Source organism: Varanus komodoensis, unplaced genomic scaffold (assembly GCF_004798865.1).
Source record: "Varanus komodoensis strain SLA01 unplaced genomic scaffold, ASM479886v1 scaffold14_1, whole genome shotgun sequence".
In the NCBI taxonomy this organism is placed as follows: domain Eukaryota; kingdom Metazoa; phylum Chordata; class Lepidosauria; order Squamata; family Varanidae; genus Varanus; species Varanus komodoensis.
In genome coordinates, this window is record NW_025335438.1 from 19182792 (window position 1) to 19200880 (window position 18089).

An 18089-nucleotide genomic window follows, 5' to 3' on the forward strand; every position below is an offset into this window, starting at 1 on the left:
CTGTTACCTCCATGACTCCCTAGTGGGACTGAACAATCACATCTGTAAGCAGGTTGATGGTCTAAGTGGGTAAATGATATAACCCAACAGAGATCTTATGATATTCCTAATATAAATTACAAAAGTTTATTTACTGCTTACAAAGAAATGTCTCTTTTATCCTAATAAACTCTTGAGATTTGAAATATTAAGTAGAATTAGGGTAGAAGGAAGGTAAGAAAAAGTCACAAAATTAATATGGAATATTAATTGTGTAAATAAATTACTGAACCCCTATCTTTGCAATGTTCTATTTCCAACAAGTATAGGGTGGTGACAGCACCAAGGTAACACAAAGAACAATTTCTGTCTGCATATGAATTTCATGGCTTTTGTCCAACATCCCAATTCCAAAGACAACCAATATAGCTAAGAGAGCATATCTAAGTAAAAACAACAATCTAGCTAGGATATGGACTAGGCATATCTATAGGATAATAGATATTTATCCTCAAATTTAGGGTTTTGGTAATATTTTCCTATTTATCATGTCAACACCCACCATATTCCTATTCCATTCTTAATTTACTTTAGAGAACTCAAATAGCAAAAAATACCGCAGTAGCGAGGCAGCTGTGATGATGAGCAATGGGCAGAGGTTCCAAAATTTCACTCATTGAACATTTGTGAGAATTCACTCAAAGCCAAAATCGGGTGAGTTTTGATTCCTATTCAAAATTGGATGAGAATTGACGTCCCTGTATCATATAGGCGAAATAATATGTCAGTACTGTACTACTGGTAAGCTGGAGGCTGGTGGTGGTAGAGAATAATTGCTTACCATTTATTTGCATTTATATGACAAATAAGGCTGGTTTGCCATTCCAGTTGCCTTTAGGTTTAATTTACACTTTAATGGAATGGTATTTTAACTGGCTGCTCTTTCTATGTTTTCTTTGAATTCATTGCTCTTCAATAGTCTGATACTATTAGTTGTTCTCTTTTCATTGTAAATTGTAATATAAAATACACTGGGCATATTTTGTTGAAAGACAAAAAAAAAAGGAAACAAAAACACCCAAAATGAAAATACCTCATTTGCTGTGTTTAAATAGGTGCACCAGCAATAATTTAGAAATAAAGTATTTCAGGCTGAGAGAATAATGCCCACTGCCTCTCTATTCAGCATGTTGAGGACTCTTGTAGCTAAATTTTTGCTGTTTTATTTATGTACTGGCAGAAAGCTGTGAATTTAATTTTCTGACATGTAATACTTGAGAGCACAAACCTTAACCATTCTACATGAAAGAAAAACATAGAATTGGGTGATAGTTTACTGGGACATTTAAGAGTATAATAGTAAGCTGCCATGTCAAACACTTCCCTTGACAAAGTATTGTAGTAAACACAAGGATTTTCTCTCTTTACTTACGATATGCTTCATTTATATGCAGTAATATATTACATCATGTAGGAATTCCATCACTATCACATCACAGACGAACAATATGTAAAGAGGTGGGGAATGCTCATTATACAATCAGATTAATATATTATCCAACAAACTAGTTACGGAAACTGACATTTATTCCACTCAGAAGGCTTCCACTTATATAGCCAATGATTTTACTTCACCAGGAAATAAAACCATTTCATTAGTCAGAGCATATCACACAAAGAGATATTCTATAGGACACAGAGAAATCTATTAAAGATTGTGCAAGTCCCAGCAATGTATTCTATCTCAAGAGACACATAAGAAAGATGCTTCCTACTTTGAGGAACAGGCAGTGTAAAGGTGCTGATCTCAATTCACTTTGCAGAGGTAGACTGCTGAGCTTCTGTGGAACTCAGAACTTTTGGATTGAAAGATTTCGACACATGTGGTTAACTGCAAAATGGTAGCACACTGTGAAGGACAAGATTTACGGATATATCCAGAGTAAGATTTAACAAATATTTTTAAAAGATTTGTTTAGATGCCCCTGAATAGGGCAAAGAACATGCTGTACTTTTAAAAACAAATAAAGGGAGACCTTTTCTTTTACAGAGTACTTTGAAAGGATCTACTGATGATGTCCCAGATCATTACATTTTTCATCCCCTCCAATTTTCAGGGATTTCCTGAGTGGGGCTTTCTTGCTTCTTCTTCCTGCAGCTGTTCCTGCCAAACCCCAAATCAATGTTATGCACTTCCAAAGCAAAGCAGGGTGAGCAGTGCAGGGCTGCAATGGGTACAAGTGACGATGGACAATAAAATATTTTTATCAGGAGACAGTCATGTCAAACAGGCCATAAACACCACCTTCTGCCATTTGAATTTGGGATATAAATAGATCTATTGATTGCAGGTGTTTAGGAATAGCTAGCTAACTTTGCATAGGATAGAACTTTATTGATTCTTATGTGTTGGATTTCATCTTAGGTCAGACAGCCCGAATATAACATGAACTAGATGGGAATACTTGGAACTGAAGACAGTTCACAAGACCAAACAGGCAAGATGAGAATATGGGTTAGCTAATATCCACAAGATTTCATCATCTGGTAAAATATCTATACTATTGCATCATATGCAATTGTACTGTTATCACACCCCAAACTATGTAACCACAGAAGCAGGTAAAATGCATAATGTGGCCTATGTTGGGAAGGGTATATGTCAGGAATCAGTCCAGTGACTGAGCACTATATGCTGAACTCTATGTTGTCTTATATTGAGCAAGATAACTGATCCAGCAAGATAATTACTCCATCATGCTGAGTTTGATCACTGGTGCATCACTGCCAGTGTCTCCACTGACTGGCAGTGGCTCTCAGAGCTTTCAGACAAGTCTTTCTCAGACTGAGATGGAGGGGCTAGTAGGGACTGAGCCTAAATACCAGGACAGAACTAGAATAATGACTGAACAGTGACTGAAATATCACTGTCAATATTTCAGGGCATTTATTTGACACTTTGCTCCAGGTAATAGAGAGAAAGTTACTAATTATCTTTGATTCACATTGCTAGCCAAATTTCCATTTCAGTCATAGAAATGGTGTTTGGCTTGTAAATGAACTGTAAACAAACATGAGATTCTGTGTTGTATATTGATAAAACTCATGAAGTATTACTGTTTTTTAAACTAAAGTTCCTAGACACAAATCTGAACCAAAGAACAGATAGAATTCTTCCATAATTATATTAAATTCCTAGCCAATCACAAGAACAGAACCAAGTCCTCTACAGCATAGGTCACATAAGTACTAGTTCAGATCATCTTTATTATTCTAAGTTAATAAAACAGAAGTTGTCTTCATACACATCTCCAGTCTTAAAATAACCTTCTCTTTCTCCCAACAGTTAATATATTATCTAAAGGAAACGGAGGAAAGCTATGGCAAATCTTGATAGCATACTAAAAAGCAGAGACATCACTCTGCCAACAAAAGTGCATATAGTCAAGGCTATGGTTTTCCCAGTTACAATGTATGGCTGTGAAAGCTGGACCATAAGGAAGGCTGAGCGCCAAAGAATTGAGGCCTTTGAATTGTGGTGCTGGTGGAGACTCCTGTGAGTCCCTTGGACTGCAAGGCGTTCAAACCGGTCAGTCCTAGAGGAGATCAACCCTGACTCTCTTTAGAAGGCCAGATACTGAAGATGAAACTCAAATACTTTGGCCACCTTATGAGAAGGAAGGACTCCCTGGAGAAGAGTCTAATGCTGGGAACAATAGATGGCAAGAGAAGAAGGGGACGGCAGAGAATGAGGTGGTTAGATGGAGTCACTGAAGCAGTTGGTGTGAGCTTGAGTGGACTCAGGGGGATGGTGGAGGACAGGAAGGCCTGGAGGAATGTTGTCCATGGGGTCATGATGGGTCAGACATGACTTCACAACTAACAACAACAACAAAGGATACTCTTATCTCAAAAGTTCAATCCCACAACATTTCAGGCCATGGGTTCTGATGATCGTAAGCAACGTAGTATCTTGAGTGTTAAGGGTCCAGTTATGATTCTCAGAAAGCAAAACAGAATGAGATTGGTACCACAGAAAGCTCCAAGTGGTGTCACGGTTGGAAGCTAAACAGAGTTGTCTTATGTTTCTCTATTAAGGGGCAGATAAAGTTCATCTAGTCAAAGCTATGGTTTTCCCAGTTGTAATGTGTAGCTGTGAGAGTTGAACCATAAGGAAGGCTGAGTGCCAAACAAATGATGCTTTTGAATTGTGGTGTTAGGGAAGACTCCTGAGAGTCCCTTCGACTGCAAAGAAATCAAAATAGTCAATCCTAAAAGAAATCAACCCTGACTTTTCTTTAGAAGGACAGATACTGAAGATGAAGCTCAAATACTTGGGCCACCAAATGAGAAGGAAGAACTCATTGGAAAAGACCTTGATGCTGGGAACGATTGAAGGCAAAAGGAGAAGAGGATAGCAGAGGTTGAGGTGGCTGGATGGAATCACTGGGGAGGTGGATGTGGGGTGGTGGGACTCTGGGCGATGGTGGAGGACAGGAAAACCTTGAGCAATGTTGTCCACTAAAAGTTTGATGTGACTGTGCAACTAAACAACAACAAAGGATTGGAAATTAAATAGAAAAGTAGCTTCCCTTCAGGCTGGTTATCTCCTCCTCCATATTGATGGAGACTTGGTATTTTAAAGAGGTCTACCCTGTTTAAACAACCTCAAACTGAGCTAACATGCAAATGGTTAGGGTTTATTAATGTTCTCATGGTCCAAATCCTTATACTCTATGGTTCCCTCTAGATGAAGCAGGAGTTGACTCTTGGCATCCTGCAACTGGGTCCTGGAAAAATGAAAACATCCTTATACCTTTCTGTGCTTAAGATATCTCTCTGAATATCTCTCCAGAGCTGCCTCAGGAGAAAAGAGGTCCAGATCATCTGAGGCTGATGGTTTAGGATTCTAGTCTATAATAGTAATCTGGGATTACTGCCAAGGAATAGGATTGAGACAGTTCAGAATCTGCAGCACATGAGTCAATAAGTTATTGGATAAACTCTAGGAAAAGGCTGCCCAAGATATAGAAGGAATTGCCAGAAACCCAGAAGACAAACTCAGTGAGGCCCCTCTAGGTTGTGTGATACAAGTTGGGAAAATATGTTACAGCTTTTGTTCTATGACAAAGATTAATTGTATGAGATTTTCACTTTGTTCAACCATTTGCATTGGCAATTATCTCTCTCTCTCTCTCTCTCTCTCTCTCTCTCTCTCTCTCTCTCTCTTGCATAACCTTAATATGTTGAAGTGTTGCACTGAGAGGAATTCCTAAGTCAATGTATAGCCTTTCTTGGCATCCTGAAACAGAGCTGTTATAACCCACATTTTCATAAACTTCAATGTATTACAGTGTGTTAAAAAACCACTTAAGGCAGAGAAATAAGACCCTGTGTTCAAGGTAGCACAGCATCTAGTGGCTTCAACCACTTGAACTCATATCCTTTAATGAAAAACTAGCCAGTCTGGTCATACACTACAATAAGATGTGATGTGAAGCCACCCAAAGAGGGGCAGCTTGCAGCGGGAATCAATCTACAGTATGTTCTATGACAATTATATTTGTATAATTTTTTTTGAGTAGAAAACATGTGAGTATGCATTGTTTGAAGCCCCAAATGCAAGTGTGGGCTGATCGCCACTGAAAATATTTAAGCACTGTTAAGCAGGTACTCATGTTCCCAGTTCCATTTGTGCACGTTTCCTCAACAGACTAAATCAGACTGATTTTTGTCTATGGGAAAAAAGTGTGCACATTTGGTGATATTTACATAAATCTTCCCTTTGATCTCTGCTCAGTTTGCATAGATCTTCTGCTCACAAAGTTCTCACCTCTTCTAGTTGTAGCACATGAAGCAGAACCTTTTTCCCCAAACACCATTGTGCAGAAATAAAGAGAAGCAGTCTCTAGATCATATGCAGAATCCACCTGATGCTGTTTTGAAGATTAAAACCAGCACTTTGAATTGGATCCAGAAGTTTACCTGCATCCATCACAGATGATATAACAGGTTGAATATGTGTACACCACACACTACTCACAAAGATGCAACATTTTACACTAGCTCAATCTTCTAGGTCATCTTCAAGAAAAGCCTTATGTAAGCCACTTTAAAATATTCAGCCTGAAATAAAAATAAAAAACTTCCCACTATGCAAGAAATTCTGAAGTACATTATAAGTGCAGTTAGCAAAATGCATTTATGGACACCACAGCCATCTGTTTTATCAAAAAGCACCATCAGCCCCAAGCTCTGCAAAATCACAAGTCTCTCAAATCACAGAAAAAACAGTTTCTTTCAGGACATTCAAGTAACCCATAATGTCACCTCTGATGTCCTGGATTCTGCTTCATCCAGGCTCCACTATTTGGCTACTGTCCTTATCCATTGACTTGGAGAACAGATGGACCTTGGGAAAGGCCATAACGGAGTGGACAGCTCAAGGTTCAGTTCCAGGTAAGGCTGGGAAAAGTCCCCTATCTGGAACTGCACAGAGCTGCTGCCTGTGTAAATATTGAACTAGACAGACTACCAGTATGACTCAGTAGAAGGTAGTATCATAAGTTGCTACGATGACAGCTCCAGAAAGCTTGATCACAAAAAATAGCCTGTGAATGCTCATGTCTCATGCTTTCCCCTATGTTTATTACTATCAAACTGGTGTCATCCGGTTTTCCAAGACTAGTTCTCACTTCCATAAATTCAACTGCCAAATAGATCCTTACCATTACTAGGAACTGGCCTCTTGTCCTAGCCACTTCCTCCTAAGTGGCCAATTAACCTCCAAATGCACCTGCTCCTAAAGCTGAGCACCCTGAGTTACAGGATGCTGGCAGCCTAAAGATTATCCTGCTGCGAAGGCAGCTAAGTGGTAGAAACAGCTTGCCTCACGCTGATATGGCTTGATATCAGGCTGAAGAAAATGCTCACTTGTGCTAATGTTATGGCCCATTGCCCTGGGATTTCATTTACTAGGAAGGAATGCCACTAACTGAGCCAATCTTCATGGGTTTACTATTTAGTTAAACATCATGCACAATCCTGTTCATAGGCCTAAAATGACTGTTCATTCTTTCAGTTACAGAAGAGGAAAACTGGAGACTTGAATGACTATCAGTTGAATACCTCTTAGATCCTGGGATTTGGAACTGGGAAATATAATTCACTAATGAGATTATCAAATGTAAATCCAACATTTGAGCTCAAATAAATCTCCTGTTTAAATAAGCATTGGATGTCTTCAAGTCATGCATTTTCCACAGAGGCCAAGTGCATATTTCATTGAGGTTTGTGTAGAAATCTCTAATAGGCCACCAGGCTTCCTTTTGTCTTTGCAAATATTACCAATCTACCTCCTTTATAAATTTCTGTAAGACTCAACATCGCTTCTCCAGTGATGGGAATCATTTAAAAAAATATTACAGGTAAAAGATGGGCTAATCTACTGCTAAATTCAGAATTGATGTCCACCATAAACTCACAGATGGATTTTAGGCAAAACTCTTCCTCCCCTTTGCAATTGGGGGATAATGCCAGCCTACCTTACATAATTGTTGTGAGGTTTAAGGAACCACATTATGCTGGATTATGTAGAAAAATGTCCTACAAGTGGTAGCATTTCCTAGACATGCAGCATGGATGCTGGCACTGGTACAATTTTTTCCATCTAAGCATACATAGAATTGGATTTTTACACAGATAAGTATTGAAAAGAATGTTTCATAATTGTAGATTTCGTTACGGCAACAGATCATATTCGTAGGGAAGGGACTGTTACACACACCCCCCTCACAGAATTTGGGGTTGGGGACCAGGGAGGCAGAAGTCCAAGTTTACTTTTACATGCACACATTCCATTAACTGGATACTGACCGTAAAAGATTCCACAGAGAAGGAAACAAACTGCATGAATGTTAATTATGAGACTGCTGTCCATTTCTTACAGTTGTGCATACATAGTTCTTGGTTGCATGGTAACTGATTTTTTTAAATTGTACTTTTACTGGTATGGTTAAGGTATCTTTTTTTTATGGCATCCTCTTCTAGATCATGAGTGACAGGAACACAAGATTTAAGTGATTTGATTCCCTTGGTGGAGAGTAGAGTTCTTATTCAACCAAAGCAGACACTGTGGATGATTCATACTTCCAATTAGGTGGGAGGAATCTCTTGGTCTTGTAGTAGCAAACCAGCCTATGGATTCTGCTCTCAATCAAATTGACACAAACCTTGGCATCTTTATTTTTCCTGTTTCTCTCAAGATGCTTACAGGCAGCCACAGCTTTCTTGATTTAAGTGGTAAAGGTCTTTTGGAAGGTCGGGGCAAGAACTTGGATTTAAGAATCCTCAAAATTTTGTTGCTTGTCACAAAACAAACTTGGGCAACCTTATGAGTCCCTCAGGATTATATAAATCTGTGAGGGAGACAGGCCCTTCTTTGACAGTTTGCAGATCTGTTCTTTGACATCACCAGATGTAAGTTTCAGCCATGTAGGGACACTTCACTTATAAGGCAAGACTGACTGGGATAAATCCTTTCCAGGAGGGGGAAATGACCCAGGAAGGAAGAAGAAAGTGGTTGAATGGTAACTGAAATGACATTTTAGGTTGTACAAGTTTTAGTTCTAATGTCTGGTGTTACCTGAACAGAGACCATTTCTGCTAATTCAACTGATAAGCACTAATAGCATATACTCAAAGAACATATTCAATATGATAGTGCAAATATTGTGCAACATTTTTCCTCTGCTGCTTTTCCTAAGATTTTCTCATATTTGTTGTAATTGAGCAATAAATATTTTTCATTTGCACAGATTTGGAAAAGTTTGTTGGAAGAGAGGGAATGCAAGTGGTTACAGTGTCACTTATAGCCAGGTGCAATGACAGCTAACCCCTCATAGTATCCTCATATATGGCACTGCCCTTGTACCATGTATCTCCCAAAAATTTGCATGCAGGTGCATCTGTCAGTACTATTGCACTGAAAATAGCCACAATCACAAGTTGTTGCACACTTTATGCAAAGTTGTTTTATGACTCAGTAACAAGAATGAAATAATAGGAGCCAGAAGGCATCACTGCATATTCCTATTGCAAGAAGTTAAGACTAAAACCTATAAATTGTTAGAAAATATCTCATGCTTGCAATACAGTTAGGAGACACTGTACTGTATTGTACTAGCACTGCTGCTGCTTCTGTTCTAATTATAATTATTATTCCTTCTTCCTGCATTTTTCTTATGCTTTATTACTTTGGCATTTTTTCTTATGCTTCAGCTGACATAACAGTAGCTTAGCATCCATTAAAATAATAATGTAATTAAACCATGGATTGTTTATAGTTTTCCTTCTCACTGTCCTACATACAAGGCCATTAGTTCTAATGGACTTTTGTGAGGAGAGAAGTGGCCAGATCCATGTTTGCTGAAGCAGCAGGAGATGGCAAAGGTATTGATGGTACTTTTGCTTCCTTGGCTTCCTCTTCCGCTAGGCATAATTAGGAATGGAATAGAAAATAGAACTGGCAAAATATTACTTTCCTTACACCAGTTGTTGCCACAACTGCATTTGGAGTTGTGTGTTTAGTTTGAGTTGCCTTATCTAAAAGGGGGAATTACAGAGTTGGAAAAAGTACAGAGAATGGCAACAAAAATGTTTAGAGGGATGAAGCAACTCCCTTATGAGGAGCGGCTACAACAATTGGGACTTTTCAGCTTTGAAAAAAGGTGAGTAAAGAGAGACATGATAGAGGTGTTTAAAATAATGCATAGTGTGGAGAGAGGGAAACATTTTCCTCCCTCTCCCATAACAGCTGAACCTGGGGTAATTCCATGAAGCTGACTGGGGGAAGGGTTTAGGACAGATAAAAGGAAGTATTTCTTCATGCAATGTATAGTTAAACTATGGAATTTGCTGCCATGGGAAGTGGTGATGTCTGCCAGTCTGGATGACTTAAAAAGGTGTTGGGCAGATTCATGAGGGAGGAGGCTATCAGCCACTACCAGCCTTGCTGTCTGTGTGCTGTCTCCTTTACCAGATGTGTCCTGCCTGCATACACCAGATGCTGAAGAACTTGGGCAGGAGGAGGTCTTACATGCATGCTGCTTGAAGGATCCTGCAGGCAGTTGGTTTGCCACCATGTGTACAGAGTGCCAGACTGAATGGAACTTCGGCCCAATTCAGCATGGCTTTTCTTATAGTCTTGTGTTATTGCCCTGCTCACAGCAAAATTCATTGCAATGGCCTCTATGAGGGCAGGAGGAGCAAGGGCCCAGTCTCTACTTGGTGCAGCAGTAGCAGATGAAGAAAATGATGGTAACTAGTTGATTGAGGGATACAGCCAGTGTGGTGTAGTGGTGAAGAGCCTGGGACTGGGACTCAGACGATCTGGGTTCTAGTCCCCGCTCAGCCATGGAGCCAACTGGGTGACTTTGGGCCAGTCACAGACTCTCAGCCCAACCTACCTCACAGGGTTGTTGTTGTGGGGATAAGATGGAGGAGGAGAATGATGTAAGCTGCCTTGAGCCCTTTGTAGGAAAAAGGCAGGATATAAATCGAAAAATAAATAAATAAAATAAAATAAAATAAAATAAAATAAAATACTGCTTGACCTCAATTGACTTTTGACACCTTTTTGACCCAATAGCCAACAGCAGGTCAAGTCAGGTACTTAACGGTTTTGTTTTGTTTTTTTACTTCTTCCCCCAGTTTCTGTAAAATGTTTCAAAATATTTGCATCCATTTGAAACTGAGAACTACCTATCACTAGTGTAATTTGCATGAATTAGAAAGGAGTCACTGTTGGTGTTCTCACTGTTATTCTTGTTCAAGCATTTAACATGAGAATGGAAGTATCATACTTTCTCTGGATATGCACATACACCACCTTGACCATCTTAATTTTATGTAAAAGTAATTTTACATTTGTACAAAATATGAACTTCTGCTCTGCAAGTTCTTCCAATTTATGCAGTTTGCAGAAATTTACGCAAAATGCCCAATATTGGCACAATTGTCTCAAGCTTCTTTTTTAAAATATGCAAATTGTGGCCAATTTTAAAAATGGAAGTTTGCATGTCAGTTCAACTCACATCGGAAAAGTTTGGCATCAGCACCAAGAATGACTGAGTGGAATCCTCAAGGCCAAGTCAAGCAAAGCATCAGTTTTTCATCCACCTATCTGATTCTTCACACATCAACACTGGCTTCATTTCACTGTGATAATGCAGTTGAGAATTGAGGAGTTACACATCTAACTCTTTCAGTACAGCTACATTTGTCATAGCTGCATCTCCTGTCATATTCAACTGTGATACAAGCCTTTTCTGCATATAAAGCAGAAAGAGTTAGCAAGGTTACCCGTAATGGAAGCATTTATAAAGTAAGGAATACATCCATTTTGAACCTAACTCATTTCAGTTCCTTAAGCCAGGAAGTGAAACATATGACATTTGTGCCATTGTGTTCCTAAACCACCCCTACTCTTCTTGCTTTTCACCAGGAAATATTCCAAACCTTAAGTTACTGTACTGTTTGAAATTTGTTAATGACAGTTTCCCAGTTCAGATACTAACAAGAAACAATGATAAATTAATTCAAGAAGTCTACCCTACTGCATCAAAAAGGCTACAGGAGGTACCAGGATGGAATGTGCCAGAATATGTTAGGCACAGGATGGAATGTGCCTAACATGGATATCCTCCATGTTAGGATTGGACATGGAGATATCCATGTTGCTGAAGGGATCCTCAGAAGCTCTTTCCCATGAAGATGGAGATAAATTATGCATTTTCCCATCCCATTATGCATTTTCCCATTCCAAAGCATAAATGAAGGACTGGGCTTTGTTCAGCTGTAGAGGTTTACAAATCGTTAAAAGTTGGCAGAGAGGAATGTACAAAGAAGCAAAGTGTGATGCTCAGTGATATGATTGATAGTGCACACTTGAAAACATTGTTTGGCATGCAAGGTAATTCTGCATGCTAGCAAAACTCTGAAATCCGAAAATAGAATAAAAAGCCCAAGGGAGTGGAAAATTCCATCATCTGTGAAAAGGAAATTCAAATCCATAGCACTTTCTAATATTTCAGGCTGTTTAGACAAGTATAATTCAGGTGGATGTGAGTTCATGACCCCTTAGCCTGATTACTAGTAAAGAAGCAGAAAATAAGCCTCCTAGAAAAGCAGTTCACCCATGCTGTTATTACAGCTCTACCTGTGCATCCTAATCGGAGTTGCACAGACTTTCCCAGGCAGGAAGAATGTGAATTCTTCACCCTCCTTTCAAGGCATCATAGGAGCTTTTTTGGAACTCCAGTTGCTGTGGCCAGTCAAATGCATGCCAGCCATATTTAATGGTTGGCAAAGAGGAGTGACAGTTTTTCTGGCAAGCAGAACAATGCCATCTGGTTGTGATTCTCTTGCCAGGCATACAGCTACCACATTACAAGCCACAATTTTCACACTAGAGATAAACCAAGAAATACAATTATATGAAAATACTCAGTATGAAAAGGAACCCCAGCACTTTTTATTAAAATGTGGCAGATGGAATTCAACTATTTTTGTCTTGTCCATGGTAGTGGTGATCTGCATAAATTCAGGGAGCTTATAAAGAGGTTATGATTGCGATAGCCATTATATTTATGCATGGAGATATTGCCTGTCTCTGTCTATGGGGTGGGAACAAACTTGTTAATATCTGCATGGATATTAGGTGTGCCATTTAACACACTTTTTTTCAAATCCATTTCTTGTTACCTTTAACCAATTATCGGCCTACAAGAACAACAACGTGATTACCAGAGCTGGACCCTGAATGAATGAACTCAGCCTCATAAATTAGGTCCAGTGCTTTTAGCCTTCTCTTTACTCATCAGTGAGAGGATGGTAGAAAATTGGGGATTTGTTCTGCTAGCAGGCAAGGAAAACATTTTGCAGTACTATTCCCAACCTCCTCTGCCAACCCATTGGGTTCTTTACTGGTCACACAGTAGAGGCGTTGAACCCTGTGCATCCATAAAAGATGAGCATTGACCTGGCAATAAAGCATGCCATCACCATCACCCTATCGACATTAAACATGCAGCAGGAAGAGAAAACTAGCAATGAATACTAGTCATGAGAGCTATACCTGAGGGCTCTCATTTTTGAAGTAAGGTGTCTCTCAATACTAGTTGTTCGGAGGAACCAGTAAATGGGTGCTACTTTGCTCATGTCCCATTCATGAGCTTTCGAAAGGCTCCCAGTTGGCCATTGTGAGAAAAGAATGGCAGAAAAGGGTGGTGTGGCTTCCTGGTCTTAATCTTCTTCTGTCCCCACATAGTTTCCACATTTGCTCTCCCCTACCTTCTCTCTCTCTCTCTCTCTCTCTCTCTCTCTCTCTCTCTCTCACACACACACACACACACACACACACACACACAGTCTCTCTCTTTCTCTCATTCATTCAGGAACATTTATATACTACTCCACAAATACACAGGTTTGAGAGCAGTGACCAATCAGAGATTTAAAAAAGGATAAAGTATAATATTAAAAAGAAAGAATCCATACTAACAGTGCCTGATGAACTAAGGAAGGCTTCCTGAAATAAAGGTGTTTTCAAGAGACTGGAAGCAGCACAATATTGGTGACTGTTTGACCTCCAGAGGCATGGAGGAGCTACACAATTGGTTCATAGGTGCTTACAAACTACCAGGAACATCCCATCCAATAACCGCAGTGACCAGGAAGGTTAACAGAAATTATGCTCCCTCAGATACCCTGGCGCCAATGCTGGGGCATACACATCCAAAGTATTTTCCACACAGTCAGCTAAAAGCTGGGAACACTAATTATGTTGCCATAAATTATTGAATTACATTTTATCAGGTATTTACTAGAATTATTCTAACAGAGAATGTTATTTATAAATGTTATTGTCTTATTATATCACTTCAAACATGACAAAACTATTGTCCTAGAAATAGAACAAAAGGGTGGTTTTAATCTAAGCATACCTGGGTAAGATCATGTTGTTACTTCTATGAAGCAATTCCTGGAAATACATGCATAAAAATAAAACAGAGTAAGCTGCAGACTCTGCAAAGCTAACTGGATGTGCCTTCTGTCCCCATCTGCATGTCTTTCCTCTTGTTTGTACTAGGTCAGATTTTTCTAAAGGTAAATCTACCTTCTAGATACTTTTACTTAACTTTTCATCTCTTGGTATCTTATTTTCAAAAGGTATATTTTAAGGCAAATTTAAAAACTTCTCTGAGGGAGGGTCGAGTGCCTGCCCCTTTAAAGGAGGCGGTAATACGACCGGTCCTGAAGAAAGCGTCACTGGATCCAGAGATGGCCACGAACTATAGACCTGTGGCCAACATCCCGTTTCTGGGCAAGGTGTTGGAGCGAGTGGTGGCGGGACAACTCCAAGCACTCTTGGATGAAACTGATTATCTGGATCCTTTTCAGTCCGGCTTCAGACCCGGGTACAGTACTGAATCTGCCTTGGTCGCCCTGTACGATGACCTGTGCAGGGAGAAGGACAGGGGGAGTACATCCCTGTTGGTTCTTCTGGACCTCTCGGCGGCTTTCGATACCATCGACCATGGTATCCTTCTGGATAGACTTGCGGGATTGGGGGTTGGAGGCACTGCTCTGCAGTGGTTCCGCTCCTATCTCAACGGTCGATTCCAGAAGGTAGTGCTGGGGGACCATGTCTCTACGTCATGGCAGCTATGCCATGGAGTACCACAGGGCTCCATTCTATCCCCTCTGCTATTTAACATCTATATGAAACCGCTGGGAGAGGTCATCAGGAGGTGTGGGCTGCGGAATCATCAATACGCTGATGATACCCAGCTTTACCTCTCGTTTTCCACTAATCCAGGTGAGGCAGTGGCTGTGCTGAACCGGTGCTTGGCCGAGGTAAGGGAATGGATGAGGGCAAATAAACTGAAACTCAACCCAGACAAGATGGAGGTCCTGTTGGTTGGCAGATCGGGTTTCGGAGAGGGTGGATTTGACCTGGTCCTGAATGGTGCAACACTCCCTCTTAGGGATAAGGTCCGCAGCCTAGGAGTACTCCTCGACCCAGAGCTTTCTTTGGAAGCTCAGGTGACAGCGGTGGCGAGGAACGCCTTCCTTCAGCTTTGGCTGATTAATCAGCTGCGCCCCTACCTGGAGTACAACTGCCTGGCGACGGTGACACACACGCTGGTGACTTCCCACCTAGACTTCTGTAACGCGCTTTACGTGGGGCTTCCCCTGAAGACGGTCCGAACACTTCAATTGGTGCAAAATAGAGCTGCCAGGTTGCTGACGGGGACGGGGCGTTATGCTCACATGACTCCAGTCCTCCGTCAGCTTCACTGGCTTCCCATTGAAGCCCGGGCCCAATTCAAGGTGTTGATTATGACCTACAAAGCCCTAAACGGCTTGGGTCCTGGCTACCTGAACGAGCGCTTACGTCCGTATATGCCCGACCGCCCTTTGAGATCTGCGGGAGAGTCCCTTCTCCGGGAACCCTCCATGAAAGAAATTAGGAGAGTAAGTACTCGGAGGAGGGCTTTCTCTGCAGTGGCACCCAACCTATGGAATTCACTCCCCAAAGAGGTCCGCCTGGCACCGTCGTTACTGGTTTTTCGGCGCCAGGTAAAGACCTTTTTATTTAAACATCATTTTAATTGTTAAAACATATGATCTGGCCAGGGCAACTTCTTCTTCCTTCTCTTTCTCCTCCTATATTTTCATTTACTTAATTTATACTGATAATTTTAATCTTATATTTGTAAATCAATGTATTTTTTGTATTTTGTATTTAATGGTAATTTATTATGTGCTACAATGAAATTATGTATTTCATTGTATTTTATCGTGTTGTAAGCCGCCCCGAGGTTTCGGCAAGGGGCGGCATAGAAATGTTATAATAATAATAATAATAATAATAATAATAATAATAATAATAATAACAACTTCTGCAAACAATTCTCTTGCCACAGTTGCCTGAGAGAATAGTCACCTATATTTTTACCATGTTGATTAAGGAAGTATAACTTAACAGAAAAAGCAGTGTAATTTCAGCGTCTGATAACTGCTGTACCATGCTGTGTCCATGGTTGATAAGAAAATGGCAGGAGAATCGCCAAACAGCTATCTATAGACTATGCCAGTAGTCTCAGAATTTCAGCCAAAAAGCCAACTGCAAAAATACACTGAACTGGTAGTTTTGGGAAACCTTGAAAATACATAGACAAGGCTCTTACTGAAAAATAAAGGCCCATCATTGGGTCTGCAATCCAGATTTAAATGTTTATAGTTTGTTAAGAAATACAGGTCTTGAATTTTAACTTAACACTCAGAAGTATACTACACACTGGTTTTTTTCCAGTGGCCTAAACCAAAGTTGAGTTCATATGTTCCCTCCTAGCTTTTCCTGCTCTTTCTACAAGTCAGCCTTGGTGCTTCATTCCTGACCTTCCAGGACTAGGAAAATCTAATTTGATAACTATCCAGGATTCATAAATCAGGATAAGAAAGACAGGGAAGGGGAAAGAAGAAACATTTAAGCTTGACAGTAGTTTCTTGAAGCATAATCTACATTGGCCTGTGAAAAAAAGATCACATGGTATGGTCATTACTGGAGTTCCCAGTAGGGAAATTGCATGTCTGAATGGATTCCCTGCATATAAAAAACTAGCAGCATATCAAGGCCAGAATTGTTCTTCCTGTCTTTCCACAAGCAAGAAGCCTTTGGCATGGGAAGCAATGAAATGACTATTTTAAGCATTTTTATCCCACTGTTATATAAAATTTATATTTAAATGTATTAACTCTGTGCAGGTGGTGGTGCTGTGCTAAGTCTATAATTGGACACTGGAGACTTCTTGAGAGCTATTTTAAAATTTCATTTTAGTTTGTAAAGTAGGCCAGGCTGGTCAGGAATTGAGAATAGTGTTGTGACAACGGAAACCAAGCATTAAGCATATGAACAATAAAAACAGCTTTTAAACTAGCCTGGATGTGCTGATTGGGAAAGGGTTTTATGACAGATAGGTTCTTGCTTTGCGATATTATGCTATAGAATCTGATATTTGGCTTTGATCATAGATCAGTAGGAAACTATCCTATGCATATTCCACGTACAAAATGATACCTAGGAGCTGAAATATTGCACTATTCTGATATTAGCACAGAGAGTTCCTAGAAATAAAGGACTCTGACATCAGACACATTCTTCATTATTTGCATTCTATTTAAAAGTGTGGAACGAATAAAAGAATACTTAATATTTGTAAATGAAACAGTTTATAACAGCATAAGACCATCTAGGAGCATTGCCTTTAAGGATTAAGATATTATATCCATATAGCATTTCTAGGTTGGAATCAAAACAGAGAAGTTAAGTTGGTCTAATGCCATTTTCCTAAGTGGCATGAGGTCTAGGTTTTGTTGTTGTCTTATATATGTAAAGGTTTTATTATCAACTGTTTATATATCCCTCCAAAAGAGGCATTCCTCAAGCAATTAGCTGTATTCCCTAAAGGTGACAGCTGTGTTTTTGGGAAATATTTTTTTTCATTTTTATCAACACTTCTGAGCTACATTTCCTTTCAAAATAGGTTGCCAGTTAATTAATTCCCTTTTGTAGCTCCTCCTTACTTGTTATAGTACTGAATGTCCACTGACTCACAGCATAGCTGGAACTTGTACATTGTCTAGATATTATTTTTTCCCAACATTCTTATCTGCAAAAATATTTTGCTCTTTTTCTGAGTGAAAGCTTCAGTCAAAAGTCATAACATGTCAACCCAAACGTTTCCATCAGAAAACTTTGTTAGAATCAAACTGATAAAACTTCATAAAATAGTTCATCCTACCAAAGGCATTTTCTGCTGACCTTTCAAATGTGTAGTGCAAAATGAGCTATGACAAGCATTTGTCCCATAAATCTTTGTATCTTGGAAGATGCCTGCATTAAGCCACTCCACCTGAATCCTTCTTTATATTAAGTGTAGGTTCGTTCACCCTTATCTACTCTGAAACTGATAGAAATGCCACTGCCAGTTTAGAAATGGCACTGCCTACCTGATCAGAAAATAGAAATAATACAGCTGAGTTTC

General features: G+C 39.7%; 1 protein-coding gene and 1 pseudogene across 1 annotated transcript in view; both read right to left on the reverse strand.

Moving 5' to 3' along the window:
- The window catches only part of SNTG1 (syntrophin gamma 1), a 247526-nt gene that overhangs the window by 159491 nt on the left and 69946 nt on the right, over positions 1–18089 (reverse strand). The window lies entirely within an intron of this gene.
- Positions 8035–13197, reverse strand: LOC123020525 (annotated as a pseudogene).